Source organism: Anabrus simplex, chromosome 4, assembly GCF_040414725.1.
Source record: "Anabrus simplex isolate iqAnaSimp1 chromosome 4, ASM4041472v1, whole genome shotgun sequence".
Classification (NCBI taxonomy): Eukaryota; Metazoa; Arthropoda; class Insecta; order Orthoptera; family Tettigoniidae; genus Anabrus; species Anabrus simplex.
Window position 1 is genome coordinate 453,362,900 of NC_090268.1, and position 17,326 is coordinate 453,380,225.

At 40.8% G+C, this 17,326-nt stretch overlaps 1 long non-coding RNA gene across 2 annotated transcripts in view; it reads right to left on the minus strand.

Moving 5' to 3' along the window:
* Positions 1-12,455, minus strand: part of LOC136872073 (uncharacterized) — a 35,393-nt gene extending 22,938 nt beyond the window's left edge. For both annotated transcript variants that reach the window (XR_010859869.2, XR_010859868.2), the window contains exon 1: positions 12,386-12,455. This is a non-coding gene — a long non-coding RNA (uncharacterized lncRNA). The remainder of the gene's footprint in view (positions 1-12,385) is intronic.
* Positions 12,456-17,326: the final 4,871 nt, after the last annotated feature.

Sequence of the window (17,326 nt, forward strand, 5' to 3'; positions counted from 1 at the left end):
AATATGAAGGTAGTTTTGAATTAAAAGTCTGAATTTCAGTAATGGGACTGACACTGTTCTTCGAATTAAATAATTTAAATAACATGCAAAACCATACCTCATATTTCCGGGAATGAGAACTTCTTCGAATTATCAAGGTTTTACTGTAATACGAGGCTAGCTTTCCCTGTAGGGTCGAAGTTCGTCACTCTTCAACGTCATTGTATCTAAAAGTGTATCCCTCAGCAAACCTAATACCACAACCTTTGTAGACTCTGTACTAGTTACCACATTATTGATATTGAGGCTTTGTTTCAGTTCCAGTGTACCCCCTGTGGGTGGGGGACACAGACGAAGAATACACCCACGGTATCCCCTGCCTGTCGTAAGAGGCAACTAAAAGGGGCGCCCAAGGGATGAATGTCTTGGAACCATGAAACTACTTGTGATTAAATCACCACGCGGAGAACATCATGGATCGCTTTTACTTGCGCGGAGTACCACTATATTAGGTACCAAATAGGTTTGTGATTAGTAGCACACGGGAGTACCGTGTGGTCGGCTTTTGCAGTACCTGTGATTAGTACCACCATATGAGCAGGATCATGGGATGATAGCTACCATGGTTCTGCCTTGCCTGAGATTAGTACCCACTATATGACAAACACCACGGGATAGTGCAGGTCCCTGTGGTTACTACTCGTATGTGATGGAACACCATAGGTTTGCGTTGCTTATATATGGCACCGCAAAGTGACAAAAACCATAGGTCTGTATTATACATCGAATTTCATAACCTATGAGTAGTACCATAATGTGTGCAATACCGCGAGTCTCTACTACTTTTGATTCATGCTGCAGTATGACAAATACCATGGTTCTATTTTCCTAGCGATAAGTACCGCTATGAGGGGCCGGTAACTTGGATTTTGAACCCCCTTTAGACTGCAAGCATTATCGATTCAGTGTTATGCTATAGCAGCAGTCCCTTGTTCAGTAATCCTGTATTTTTACGTCATTTTCTGTGAATGTAAGGCATTGTGGGTCGCATCCACTGATTGTTTTAAATTCGTGTCCATCCATTCATTCTTTGTCCTCACGTTTTGAATTGTGGTCAGTGGAGACTTTTGGACTTTTAATTTGTCATTCCATTTCGTCTCGTTTCATACCATTAGGGGCCGATGACCTCGATGTTAGGCCCCTTCAAACAACAAGCATCATCATCAGTTCCAGTGTAACCTCATTGTACAGGGAGCTATTACTTCTTACTTGTCATCTTGGCAAATACCGTATTTTTCTGAATTGAAGACTTTTTTTCTTGGAAATTCACGGGTCGTCTTGTATTTGTGACAACCATAATGAACAGCACTGGCAGCTACCACTGTAACCACACTGCTTCCCTTCACCCTCCATGCGTGCATAAAACTCTATCTTCAATGTCCGCATATATGTTTCTCAGAAAATAGTGCAGACAGAATGACATTCTACGAGCCTCTACAAAAACATTTCTCAAGTCTGCAGAATGGCATCAAAACATTAGGCCTACTCTCTACTCTGATTGCTATGTCGACCATAATGTACCATACTTCTCATCCCCAGTTGCGTAGGAAATGTCATTCTAATTGGAATAGCAAGGATATGACCCGTAGAATTCTTAGGAAGGCCACGGTTACTCAGGGACAGAGTTATAACTTGTCTACTGTAAAAGTAACTGTTTTATTGTAGAGACACATGGAACGGGTATTGCTGGCAAATTTTCAGTGGGTTCTCATCGATATTATGATGCCAATATTAAGTGAATGGTTATTAAACACGCAGAAATTAAGAATAATTGTGTAGCCTCAATAAAGTACGGCATAACTAAGCCAATGTTTGGTGTTAGCGTGAAGTCAAAGATAACTGAAAAATGGATACTGTAGAACAAATTCATTCAATGGCACACAACAAGGACGCTTTACGGAAGTCAAACATGAAATTGTGAGGTATGTGCGCGAAAAACGCAAGGGTGGAATGTCCATATCATTGTATCATATTTTCAACGGGTTCTCTTCGATATTGTGATGCCAATTTTAAATTAATGGTTATTAAACACGCGGAAATGAAGAATAATTGTGTAGCCTCAATAAAATACGGCATAACTAAAGCCAGTGTTCGGTGTTGGCGTGAAGACAAAGGTAGTCTAAAAGTTCATACTGTACAAGAAAGGCATTCAGTAGCCCGCAGTAAGGACGCTTTAAAGAAGTCATTAATGGTTATGAATTTCATGTTTTTGGTCCGTATTGAACTGAGAATAATATATAAGTAATAATTTAAAATTTATAATTTTGTGAATATATTTTAGTATTGAAAAGGTGGAAACGTTTACGTTGTTATTATTATTACTTATATATTAAAGAAGTCAAACATGAAATAGTGAGGTATGTGTGCAAAAAATGTAAGTCGAAATGGCCATAACACGAGATGCGATACGAATGTGGGCTTGCAAATAGGAATTCCCTGAACTGTCAGAGGCAGTATCAGATACCTCTAATGATAATGATTAGGGAAGTAGGTAGGATTTACATGATACTTATGTGTGTTTATTTTATTTCTCAAATTAAATTTGAAATTTGTTATAAATAAATTTTTGATTTCACAAAGCACTTTAGCCTTATTTAATTGTATTGAAGGAAAAAGTGGGGGTCGTCTTGGATTCGGAGAAATATGGTACTTATTTGCAGGAAGGTTTTTTCTATATCTGATACTACCCCAAACTTACCTTTCTGAAATGTGAGTAATACCGAAAGGCCCACACTCCAAACACTGGTTCAGAGAGGGTGAACTTCTCTCATGTAGTGCTGCTCCTTAATTGACAGCTCAATGAGGTAAAATAGTGCCTATAATCTCCCAGTGCCTGAGATGGCATTATCCCCAGTTGTTCCCACTCGGTCTAAACAGCATCATACGAACTAAACTAATTTTGTTCATGCAATTTTTTGGTTTGGGGACTCTAGGCTCCAAAGTGCCAAATCCGTGTTACTTGGAAGAGTCAAATGGTCTTGACCACAATTGAGGAATCTCGTGCTGTCCATCATCACTTCAGAAAATTTGCTAGAATCTCCCATTCACTTTATTCTTTAGTCTTCTGTGTGACTGAGTTCGATATTTATTTTCGTCCAGATGTACAGGGTGGCGCCCAATAAGTCACCTGATTTGTTTCAAGAATAACAGATTTATTGTTAACAAGATTTGCAATTTGCGGATGTAGAAGTAAAGAATACAGCTTGGAAATACAACCTAATGAATGACATGTTCAATATGACTGCCGTTTTGTTTTACAACTTCTTCAAGTCGCACACGTGCATTTGTAACAACTCTCCGACACAAGTCTTCCGGAATGGTGCGATATAACTCCAGATGGCCCGAAGTTGCGCAGAATTTTCGAGGTTTGTTTGGTACACCTCTTAAAGTAACCCCCAAAGGAATAAGTCACATGGGTTAATGTCCGGGCTGTGAGGCGGCCATATTCCTCCTCCATAACGTTCTGAAAATCTGTTTGACAATACCCTAAGGCCAAGTCTTTCGTGTAGGAAATCAAGCACAGCGTTGGCAGTATGGGGGCGTGCTCCATCCTGTATTAACCATTGTGTCTGCAATGGACGACCTGTAGCCATGAGTTGAGGAAAGAACTGGTTTTGCAGCATGTCTAAATAGTGTTCAGTGTAGCATCGAAGAAAAACGGACTGATGATTCCATGGCTTGACATCGCGACCCACATGCACAATTTCTCTCCGTAGGTGTCTTTCACGTGGATTATTCACGGAGGTTCACGTGCCCAAAATCGAATGTTCTGTTTGTTCACAACACCGTTCATGTAAAAATAAGCTTTGTCTGAAAACCATGTGTTGTGTAGCACTGCCTTTGGTCTTGTTCGATTGCCCACCTTGCAAACTCTAGTCTCCGCTTCTTATCTCTCGCAGAAAGCTTATGCGCCACAGTCATCTTGTATGGATACAAACGAAGCTCGGATTTAATAATTCTTTGTACAGATCGGCGTGAAATTCCCAACTCGGCACTGGCTCTTCTTGTTGATTTACTTGGACTACGAGTCAAAGCCACTCGAACTGCTTCAATGTTTTGCGGCGAACGTACGGTATATACAAATTTGTGATGTAATCTGCATATTATCTGTGGACTGGGAGCCCACTGTGTGCGAAAATGACCACAAAACCTTCTCTGTATCAATGTAACACTGTTCGTCGCTGTGAACAGTAACACAATCTTCGTCTTTTGTGCGGCAGTCAACCGTCCTTTGTCCGCCAACGCGGCAAACTGAAATGGCGGACTCAAAACGGAAGCGATGAACTCGTAATGACACCTGGAGTAATTTCCATGAACTGCACGAATTTGAGCGCACAATTTGAAAGCTATTGCCTCTATAGTATACTTGTAGGATCAAAATTCAATCGGGTGACTTACGTGTGCCACCTTGTATAACAGAGAAAAATAACAATGTTCAATCATTCAAGAAACCTCTACTGCCAGAGTCCAGCGTAATTTAGTTTCAGTAGCTACTAAGCCTTAATCCAATCATTTCAGTCTTACCAGCCACATCTGCCCCAGTCAGCAAGTCTATAGGTCCATCCCTTCTGCCTACATTTGTTAAAGAAATATTCCCCTCTGCAAGTTCCTCTAACCAACGTCTTTTATTGAGAGAAGGAATAGCATCACAGATGACTAATCCAAATTACATGGAAATTAACCAACTCAGCTTCGTAGCTCTACATTGTAAAACAAATGTTCCCTCAAATTAGTATTTACACCATGTAATAGATCCTTTTTTAATTGCTTCTCCCCTCAATGGCTTATGACCTAATTTGTGCAAAATTTCTTGTTGGATATATGACTGAGAGCCTGAGTCAATTAATGTTCGTGTAATTTGTGTTTCCAAGCATTTTATCTATTCTGTGGGGATTGTGGCCATTTGTTTTATAATTTATTTCTACATTCCACAGATAAGGGTACTTATAATGCTGCAGCCCTTCCAGAAAGTATTGATAATAAAGGAACAGAAGTTAGTTTAATGGTGGCTTGTAATATCAACTCATAAAAAGAAGCCGTCAATTATGAGGTCCTCAAAGAAGTGGCAATGGTGGATCATGTTGCAGGCAAAGAGAAAGATATATGGCCAGAAAGTACTCAATCCAATTTGGAACCTCGAGCAGCCTGATGTATGCGTGGAGAGTGGTAAGGAGCAAGTACTGAGTACGGACGGCATACTGTGTCAGTTTTTGGATGTCCATGTTTTATTTTTAGCAGTGCTACACTTGAGACTTTTTAACCATTCCAAAGGGATCAAGTCTTTAAACATTTGTTAATATCGTCACTTTCATTTTATACTTTGACCAACAAGCACATAACTTGTTTACATTCTTTTAAGCATTGTATTTTTACTTCATCCTATTAATGTCACTTATTACTAAGGGTCTATTATATGTACAACATACTTGTATATCTTTGTTCATACAACCTGTTTCAGCTGATGATGGTGTCCATAGACACCAAAACCAGTACTGAATAAAAATGTTGTGATCATATTAACAACATATTATGTATTGAAGAAAGGTGGATCAATCAAATTTCCTTCTATTGTATGTTATCTCCTTTCAACACGGACCAGATATGAAGATTTTAATGTTGTATGAAGTAACTCGAAATCTTGCTATTTTTTGCGAGGTTGGGTGACATGAGCAGTTATGTATGGTTGCATTTACTGCACATAGAATAAACTTAATAGTGAACATAAAAGAAAAATTACACCATAACTGCATTACAGTCAAAGTCCGACTCCTTGGCTGAATGATCAGTGTTGAGTCCTTCGGTTCAGAAGGTACCAGGTTCGATTCCCAGGCAGGTTGGGGATTTAATCACATGTGATTAATTCTTCTGTCTTGGGGACTCGGTGTTAGTATTTCTTCCAAGATCCTCTTCCTATTCAGACATCACACCACACTACTTAACCACCTTAGAAACACGCGATAGTGATTACATCCCCCCCACATAGGGCTGGCATCAGGAAGGGCATCCGGCCATAAAACAGGGCCAAATCCCCACGTGTGACGCAGTTCACATGCGCGATCGGACAGGGTCAAAGAAACCAAAGATGTAAGGAATATGAGCCCACAACCTCCAGTAATGCAATCTCAACCTGAAAATCAGAAATCTGGGATCCCTATCAGACAAATCGTAAACTCCAGGAATAGCGCAGCTTATAAATTAAACAAGAAGCCATGACACATCTTACAAATATTCTATTCACTTTGTTGATAAACTAATCACTTTGACAGTTACAGAAACAAATTTATATCAGGGAAAAGTAAGGGAAATTCTAATCTCAGGCAAAATTAAATCTGAAAAGTAGGATTCGCAAATGGTGAGAACTTTTTGATGACATTTATAGTATCACTAATTATGATATAACGTTAAGAAACCAGCAGTAAAAATGTACCGGTGAGCCGATGAAATGCTTTCTACACCTTTCTTTAAGAAATGTATAAGATGATATGTTCCCTTCACTACTTTACCAGTGATGACCCACCAAATGATGACAGATCCGACCTATGTTTGTACACCTCATAAATATATTTAGAGACAGTTATCGGCCTAGCAAAAAAAAGTCACCGTAGACAAGATTCTAAAGTTGTGGAATTGGGATTGAAGCAGCACATTTACACAGGGAAGGGTACAGAATAACACTGAAGACCAGGATCAGGACCAGGAGATGCCCCATCCACGCAGGGGTAAAAAATAAACAATGCCGTCTTTCAGGGTGCGAAATCGGAAAAATTGGTGATGGGGGGGGGGGGGGGGAGAAGGAACATAGGGCTTATCTACTAGTGTTTATTTCAAGCAGTTCCTGGTCGGAGAGGAGTATATAATTCCCCTCCCCCTGAAAAATGTAAATATAACATATTTTTGTTTTAATTCCGTTGTTATAATAAGAATGATGTTCAATGGAATATTATTCCTGGATTTTTTGATGGACTTACCAGAGTGCAGAGCTGCCACAGTTACGTTGCTTTATTGCTCAAGGTCTGGCAGTCATCCTATTATATCTATCTTGTGTTTATTATTGTTGTTTTTATGAAAATATGCACAGTGAAAAACACTGATTTCAGTAATATATGTGTTACATTTTCCTAATTTTATAATGAAAGAAGAAAGAAAGAATAAGAATGAAAGAATCCCCCTGAGCAATTTTAGTGGGGGGGGGGGACCTTTGCGATAAAATCATCGATGGGGGGGGGACCCTCCCTTCTCCCCTGCGATTTTGCACTCTGCAGCCTTTGCCCTTTAGACTAAAAGAGACTTATTTCATCTCCAAGATTCCATCCACAGACAAGAAAAGATATGCTAGCTGGCAATATGTGTTGGTTCAGAAAAAGGTGTTAGGAAAGACATAGGAACGTCTGGTGCCTGCGGAAATGTATTCTTGTGCTTCAACCTGTTACGGGGCATACCGTACTAAACCCACTATGTAAAGGTAAGATACATTTTATTAGTATTATTATTGCAATAAAAGTATTTTTCTGTTTCTTATTTGGAAGTTGCAAATTTTAATAGATTCAATGAATTTTAGCGAATATTCGAAACATTTCCCCGTAAAAGGTGTTAACACTGTGTGTAACGTATACAGACTCCCAGACAAGAATAGACTAATGACTGAGCTCAGCGTTCTGCATGAAAGAACTGATTTCAGAGAAATTGACGGTGCAGTTCCTTTGCTTCAACTGATCCTGAAGAACAAACTGCAGGATACCTTCGCCCAGATAACAGAATTGCTCAGTACTTTGATTACGATTCCAAAGACTACTTCCGAACCGGAAAGATGCTTTTCGAGTCTTAAAAGGATTAAAACGTTCCTTCGAAATACTATGTGTCAGGAACGGTTAAAAGCATTAGCGATGCTATCAGTCGAGAAAAAGCTTATCTCGGAAATAAAGACTTTAACCAAAAGGTGATCGACAAGTTTTTGCAGCAAGAAAGATCGCCGTATGGACTTCGTATTTCGCCATTAGGTGAGTAAAAACAATCTTTCTCGAAAGAAATATTTATCTCGTAGACAATTGTCGGAAGTATTCATCTGCTTCCAAATTAATATTATTTTTGTTTGTTCTGTGTTATAAATTGTGAGAAAAGCTGTTAAAATAATAATAATAATTTATTATTATTAACAAGTTTGAAGTAACTTATGAGTGTTTCATCATGGCAATATGCAGATTGAAAACAGCGTATTTAGCGTTTTTTGTAGCACGTATGACGATTTTTCACGGGCCGCCTCTGAATGTTATGTTGTCTTTGGGCGTTGGTTTCCCACTTTTCTGAAGGTCACTTGTACTGTCTTTTTTTCATTTATCTGTAGGCTGTTAAATGTTGAATACTGTTTCATTTACCATTGTGTCCATACTTAATAAACAAGCTAAACTTGACTTTCTTTGTTTATATATAGGTAGTTCATCATATCAATTTGCGGTAATATATTTAGGTGGTGTCTAGTATTTTCATACAAGGACAATGGACTCAGATGAAGAGGATTCGGCCTTCGTTATTGCCACTGTTGCTTCTTGTTATGATTTAGAAATGCAGTTTCATTAGACAGATATCCTTCCCTCATCCTGCTCATTGCTTCAAAAGCAAAGCGCTATGAAGTATGAACTTCGTCCGTCCCCGACTTCAGATTTCTCTGATTTTTTTAAAAGTACTCGACTGTACTGGGAGTGGAGGGACGCTGGGTTTTTTTCGATGCACTCTCGGAAATAATTATAGATAATTTAGAGTTCCTGGAAACTGTGGGCTTTCTTCGCATTATCACTGTATTCCTTTGATGAGACATCCCACAAACCAGGCCTTTCTATTATGTCATGAAGTCCAAAGTAATCGTGCTCCACTTCATTTCTGACTATAAATTTTAGTATAGTGCAGAGAGAACGACACGCGTGCGCGTACCTGTGCTGTACTTGTAGCTTAGAACAAAGAAAATGAGTGTTGTAACTATATAGGTCGATTCACACATCTCTGGGACGTGACGGCGCTCTCCGTGTCCGTCCTTTCCGACATGAATATTTCACGTATGTTCTCACACTTCAGTTCCGCGCAGTTATAAGTCGGCAATCAAGTATTCCACGATGAGTTTTCTTTTAGGGATGATGAACTGTTAATGATAGCTATAATCTTGGGTGAAGAGGAGAAAGAGAGGAAGAAACACTGGGTTCATCCTATATGGAAACGCAGGGGCAAGGAAGGAGAGTTTTCACTCTATATAAGTGCTTGAAGGACGAAGAAGTAAAATTTCATGGATATACTACATTTGCTTTTAATTACTTGAAAAATTAAATAAATGAAATTGTTAATTAATTTTTAATACCCCTGACTTTGTAGGTTGGAGCAGAAAGTGCCTTGCCGCGCCAAAGTCGGTGCCTATGTACAGACAGACCGATTTCCTTGATCTTAAAAGCAAAACATGTTAGTTACCTACCTTCAGCTTCCATTTTCTCGCCAATTTCGTCCCATACACGCTTCTTCAAACCACTATCCATATATTTATTTCGAGTCAGCTAAATTATATAGAAAAGACTGTGCCTTCACTCGTTCAATCAGCAGTTCGTCCTTCATTTTGGGAGGTAAAGAACAGTTCAAACGTACACAGATAACCTCAGTACTGGAAGAAAGCAGGAAGGTGGGAAGAAAGAAATCACGTCCGTGAAAACAAGAAAATATCGTCGGCGAGCGAATGCGTATTGCCGGCACGGAGAAGGACAGAAGGTCACGGCGAATTAAGTTAACGGAAGTGTTGGAACTCATCCCTTCGTTCACATGGGGACGATATTTTATTTTCACGCCCGGAGATGTGTGATTCGACATTAATCCTACTTCACGAGCAGCACGTCGTTCGGATCGTTTGGCTACCTGTTGACATGGAAACGACAAGGAAGTTGTTGCACTGTATTGGTAAAGGGGCTTGAAGACACAATAACTGTTGACGGCTCTTCGGTAGCTATGACATAAAAATGACCGACGTCTGCAACAGGCCTCACATACCGTAGCATTGAGTAAAGTATCCTGTATTTACTGAGAATTCACACTCGAACATGTTTGAATGATTGTGCCATGGTATTTTCAGATGGGTCACAAGGGTCGTGACGAACCTAAATCAAGATTATAAGCAGTCTCTTGAAAATGGTACAGGGGGATTTAAACGGTAACAAAATATAAGGATCTACCCCCTGAATTTCTGGCTGCATATAGAAAAGTGTACACGCCAAAGCAATTCCCTCCATGCATTGACAAAGAAGTATGAAGCAGCAGCAGCGCTATACAATATGAAATAGAATCTTAACCAGGGGGGAGAAAGTCTAATGGGGCTTATGGTTCCAATCTGTAGCTAGTTTCAGGTAGTTTTAGTCTCTCCTTTTAGATGGCGCTGGAGGTCATTCGTAACATATACAGGTTCTGTAGATGGCACGCAAGTAAAAAATGAAATGAGCTATGTTAATAGTTAGAGGCAGTTTGTCTCAAAGTGAAGTATTTCAAGTCTAACCTCAATCAGTGGGCCCTTCTAACAAAATAGTCATATAACGTCAAGCATTGTGGAGATAATATTGCTGGATTGCATCGAATTAGACTTTACCCAATCGATTAACCTTGTTCGACCTTATATGGATTTTAATCGATAGTTCCCATGCTAAGGTATTTGTGTTGTTTGAATTCCAAGTAAGTGCAAATACAGTAGAGACAATACACGACACTGAGCGAGATATCGAGGGACAGCTATTGGAGCTCACTCTAGCGGATAGACCTGAACGGTACTGATTCTGTCATAAGAGCACGTGTATTTTTGTGTGAAGTTATTGGTGTTATTTATGCGTTTTCAGTGAGTTGACATAATTAAATAGTAGCGTGTGTCATTCCTTGATATCTCCTCTCAACATGAGGGGAAAGGTATGTGCTGTGTTTGGCTGCAGTAATTACGAAGTAGAGAAAAATGCGCGCTCGTTCTTCAGGTTACCTCGTGACAAGAACATGCAAGTAATATTGTGTTTGCATATATATTCTTCCAGTGACAGAGATTTTTATAGTACTTCATAATCTTCTGACCTGCTCGACCCATGTTTTAACGGGCTTAAAATATAATACGCATATTTTATTGTATAGTGCAGCAGTTAACCTTCAATACCGATGTGTTGTAGGTGTGATCTGTGGGTTTTGAAATGTCACAGAAGCGATTTGGATAAAGTGTACAAGAAAGAAGGGACGTTACGCTTGTATAAGAATTATAAGATCTGTTCAGATCATTTCCAGGCCAGCGACTTTAAAAATCCTCGACTATACAGCCAAGGGTATGTTACATTTTTACTCTAATTGTACGTAAATATTCCTCAAAGCATCACTATCGACAACATTTTCAAACTTTTCTTTCTTTTATCCCTCTTCTCAGATTAAAGCCGGGATTTTATAGATTTTCTTTCTGTTAGTAGGCTTCATGTTAAGAGGAAAATTGTCCAGCTATTAAATGTTAATTCATTGCATCATATGTGTAAGGAATGTTCCGATATTTTTATTGACAAATGTCTTAATGTGATGATACATTGTTTTTAAATGAGGAAAAAAGACAAATCCAACCGTAAGATTTCAGGCAGGTATGCTAAAGCTAAAAAAGTAATGCATAAATGAAAGATCAAGCCATTTCACAGCAGTCCATTTCACACCTTGTTTGTATGTCTAATTTAAGTCTTTGAATAATAACCTTTTAAATAATTCTTCATTCATTTATCCAGAATTGCTTTAGCAACTTCGAAGTTAATATCTCAATACCACTGTCTGTCTGGACGTAATTTATTTATCCATTTCCGTATATACATTTCCATTGATATTTGAATTTAGCGCGATTTGTTCAGGTCAAGTCACTAGGAGCGCCACCGTCGAATTGTCTCCCATTTTAGCAAGGCGAAATCCGTAAGTGTCGTGTATTGTCTCTACTGTATTTGGTAAGTGACACAGATATTTGCACCTGTAAGCAAGCAAGTGGTACGATTCATCACATAGTATTCCAATGTTGTAACTATTCTAACCAACGAAGAACGTTTTTTCAAGCACTAATAAATCATAACGTTCCTCTACCAACTAGTGTCGCTTGTCTTATTCATGCTCCTACGGAACCATTAGTAAATATGCTCACTAATTTCCTTGATGAATGTAAAATCGCCCTATAAGTCACCTTTCTTAGCCTACACATGTTAACAACAGTACAAATCAGCCCACCGATAATAGAAGAACTTCCATATCTATCACGGATATCATATATCGGCGAAAATTATATTTTGATTACAATCTAATATAGGGTTCAATTAATAATTTAATCATTCTTTACCAGCACAAGCCTACTCCTCTGATTCTTCCTCAACCATGAAAAGCAACTTCCAAAACTTGCAATGACCAAGATAACCAACCTAGAACCTACGGCTATTATTTCAACACAAATAAGTGCATTACCAAACGGTGTGGTTATTGGGTACGGAGTTAAAACTAAGACCAACAACATACAAGAAGAAGAAGAAGAAGAAGATTTTCAAGTGCTCATGTGCTTGTGCTGTAAATCTTTGTTCCTTATGCTTGTTTATTTGAAATATATCTTCGCCAGTCCTCCTGAAATCCTATATTTACTGTTTGAGTACACATCAGGGGCTGAAAGCTGAATGGTTCTATTAATGTAGTTATATATATTTCCTGTCTCAGTGCATTTAATTCTGTTATTTTTATTTTCATGTGGTACTTGGATATTGATGTGATACCCCATTCTCTTGCATATGGTGTGCTCTGCTGTCTTGCTTTGGAAGGGATTTCGTATTTGTTATAATGTCAGCTTTGTGTTAAAGTGTCAATCATTCATTTGAAGTTAAAGCTGATGTGAGGTGTGTGGTTATGTTCTCAGTTACATAGTATGCCATACGAACTAGGGGTATCAGATCATAATTTACAACATAGTAAGTACTTGGAAATAAAAATATATGAATTACAATGTATTGGGCATGGAAGTAGTAGAAGTGCATTATTATCGCCGGTGGGTCGGCGGGTGGAGGGCCTGGGGTCAGAAGGGGGGACGAGCTGTAAGCATACCCGGATGTGCGTCACTGCGCTATCTGTTGATAATAGCGCTAAGATAGTGCACAAAATGCGCACTGTGGCGCTATCTCTGGTGAGAGACTGAAACTACTAACGCCGAGTGGCTTGGTACCGAAATTTATCATTGAGTTTCATCTCTATTCTATCCTCTTTGATCTTAACCATGTGCCTGAGAAAGTAGGTGGTGACGAGTAAGGTCAAGCTATTCAATACAAGTATTACTCGAGATAAGTTACAATTAGTACATGTTTCAGCTTGTTTCAAGCCATCATCCGCTGACTCATTTGTTTCAACAATTAGGGCCTTGTTGACATAGCGTCACAAGATAAAATACCGTTATCTACTTTGTTCCAAGAACGTATATAATCAAAATAAAGAAACTGTTACATCAAGGCAACATACTGCACATCATAGTTAATATCTACATACCTCAGCATCGCAATTCAGAAACATTTGATTTTATTTCAAGGAATTCAATCAATCCAAGGTCTATGTTCTGTATTTATTTTATTTACTTTAAGAGTATGCAGCAGTGCCCTCCTCATATTTATTATATTCACTTTTAGTAATAGCAGTAGAAAGAATATTCATTTGTTAATTTTATGATAAATTAGCAATGTATGATAATTAAAACGTACACGTCTAATTTATTGCGCGCACAGTAGATGGCCGCATACACAAACGAGTCGATTACTCAGGAGGTACAGTAAGTAACCCGAACGAATTACAAGAAATTAACCTTATGTGAACGCAAATAGAGCTATATGACACGTGAAAGGAAAGTAAAAATTGAAATTTGATCCCAACAAAAAGAAGCCTCAACAGACCTCTCTTACAAAACCAATAGAAGAATACCAAACAGTTCTGAATTTAATACTGATGATAAGTAACCACACGAGTAAAAATAGTTCCATCATCACAGCAAACAGAAAGGAAGATTCGGAGAATCTAACAATATGATCCCGGTAAAATCCACTAATAATAATAACCATTAGTAATTAACAAAGTAAATACTACGGCTCACTATATTGAACATAAAAGAAAGATTTTGCACGGAACTTAAAGCCTAGGAATATTTCACTCCAAAGAGAGTGTATACATGGATGAAGTTGCAGTTCGGAAATACTTTAAGAGCATGCATACGAACCGCAAAGCGAGTTTCCTGGAGGTCTTTGTGGCGCGGGGGCGTTGGCAATGGTGCAGGGGTGTGCTCGGAGGTCGCCGTCGCGGAGCGGGCGCGGGTGGTTGTCGCGCTCCGCGGCGAAACGTACCCTAACTCGACTTAACCCCACTTCTCGTAACCTAACCCCAAAAAAACGCGCGCGCTGGCGCGCGCGCGCACACACACACGGGAAGTGTCGAGGGTTGTAATAATAATAATAATAATAATAATAATAATTACTGAAGGTGGTTGTGAAGGGGCCGGCGCTGTAGCGCAGGGGCAGCGTGCCTGCCTCGTAGCTGGGGGGCCCGGGTTCAATTCCCGGCCAGGCAAAGGAATTTTACCTCGATCTAATGGCTGCTTTGAGGTCCACTCAGCCTGCTTGCTTAGGGGCTGTAGTGCCATGGGGCTTGGTCTGGTTTTCATTGTAAAGGACAAAGCAGGAGGATTTTTAGCAATAAGGTAATGTAGTAGTAGTAGTAGTAGTAGTTCTTCCCTCCTTAGCTTATGATTTGAATGTTTTGCACTGTCTTTCGATGTATATGAAGTAGGACAGATAGATAAAATCAGAGTGGAGTTGATAACAAGGCTAACAGATGCTGCTCTTTTTTTTAAAGGTGTGGTGGCCCTGAAAAGGGCCGTTTGTTAAGAATGCAGCAAGGCAGAAAACCTGGCACCTTACTTGGAGCTGGTGTATTTGGTAACTGCCTTGGTACCCTCACTGACGGCGTGCTTGGCCAGCTCACCGGGCAACAGGAGGCGGACGGCAGTCTGGATCTCCCGACTGGTGATGGTGGAGCGCTTGTTGTAGTGGGCCAGACGGGAAGCCTCAGCGGCGATGCGCTCGAAGATGTCGTTGACAAAGCTGTTCATGATGCTCATCGCCTTGCTGGAGATGCCAGTATCAGGATGTACCTGTTTAAGCACCTTGTAGATGTAGATGGCATAGCTTTCCTTCCTCTTGCGCTTCTTCTTCTTGTCTCCCTTGGAGATGTTCTTCTGGGCCTTGCCGGCTTTCTTGGCTGCCTTTCCGCTTGTCTTGGGTGGCATGGTTGTCTGGGATGTCTCCTAGAAAGTAAATTTTTCGGCCCCCTTGCAATTCTTTTTAAGACCGAGAGGGCTGCATGCGACTAGCCAATGAGCGCAAGCTTACTGCAGCCTTATTGGTTGGCTCGTAACGTTGAGCAACCTTGCAGGCTACAAAACTGGTGCGCAGAGTGATTCGGTATCATTTTCCCTTCGAAGTAGAGCAGCAGAGCATCATAGCATCATGTCAGGACGAGGAAAGGGAGGAAAAGTGAAGGGCAAGTCCAAGAGTCGCTCCAGCCGTGCAGGCCTGCAGTTCCCTGTCGGCCGTATCCACCGTCTCCTCCGCAAGGGAAACTACGCTGAGCGAGTGGGTGCTGGGGCTCCTGTGTACCTGGCTGCAGTCATGGAATACCTGGCAGCTGAAGTTCTTGAGTTGGCGGGCAATGCAGCCCGTGACAACAAGAAGACCAGGATCATCCCTCGTCACTTACAGTTGGCCATCCGTAACGACGAGGAGTTGAACAAGTTGCTGTCTGGAGTGACCATTGCCCAGGGTGGTGTTCTGCCCAACATCCAGGCAGTGCTCCTGCCTAAGAAGACCGAGAAGAAGGCTTAAGTTCCTGTTCTCGGTCAGGGCGTTGGCTCACCGGAAAAATATAAATAAACGGCCCTTTTCAGGGCCACCAACTCCTTAAGATAAGAGCTGTTTGTCTATCATGCTGCTATAGCTATCTTAGCAGAAGTATGGAGAAATCCTGAAGTGATAGAGCAGTTCAGACAACTCTCCTAATAATAATGATAATAATAACAATAATGAGACACTGCAAATATGAGGGCATCTGTAACATTAGCCAGGAGAGCACAAGAATAGCCTTTCCTTTGAGGTTATTTATTTAAGGGGGAAATGAGTAAGGTAGCTCCAGGCCCCTCTTAATATTTAATTTTCAGAAGGGAAGGAAGAAGGAAGTACATTATAGATTTCTTTTCATTTCATTTATGCTGTATAATTCTGTTCTTGACTGCTGGATACTACCAACCTATGCATGTAAGAACACACACTTAACTAGAAAGGAAAGGAAAGGATACTTAAAGTAGTATATTTACAATACTTTGTCTTTTAGACGTGCACAGCAAGGAAGATAATGTTTGTTTTCTCTTGTTAGCATTAAAATGTAGACATCATAACTGATAATGAGGGCTTTTTTCCGTGCAGGTTTCGGGGAGATGACTGTTTTGAGAGGGAGAATAGCGCAAGCTACGTTAGAGGAGTACTGTAAGTGGGACTCTGTGCTCTTTTGAGAGGTAAGTGGTGGCCCTGAAAAGGGCCGTTTTTTAAATACTGCATGCTCACAAACGGGAGCACGCTCGGAGGAGACTTAACCACCAAAACCGTACAGGGTGCGTCCCTGCCTCTTGAGAGCATAGACGACATCCATGGCGGTCACGGTCTTCCTCTTGGCGTGCTCGGTGTAGGTGACGGCATCCCGGATAACGTTCTCCAGGAATACCTTGAGCACGCCACGGGTCTCCTCGTAGATAAGTCCCGAAATACGCTTGACTCCACCTCTGCGAGCGAGACGTCTGATGGCAGGCTTAGTGATGCCCTGGATGTTGTCTCGGAGCACCTTCCTGTGACGCTTGGCGCCTCCTTTGCCGAGTCCCTTGCCTCCCTTGCCTCGTCCGGTCATGATAGATCAGTAGAGCTGCGAGTTCAGAGCTAGAATGCGGCTGGCACTCGAGGCCCCTCGCTTTTGTTGAAAGTGCCTGGCCCCGGTGACGTCAGCACCGCCCGGCCAATGGGAGTGCAGCTGCTACCGAGGGTGGGGGAAGCGAAGCAATAAAACAGTCGGGCAGCAAGCCCCCGAACCATTCTTCCTGGGACGAGTCGACAGTGAGCACGTGATGGCCCGTACTAAGCAGACTGCACGTAAATCTACCGGAGGCAAGGCCCCGCGCAAGCAACTGGCCACCAAGGCTGCCCGTAAGAGCGCGCCTGCC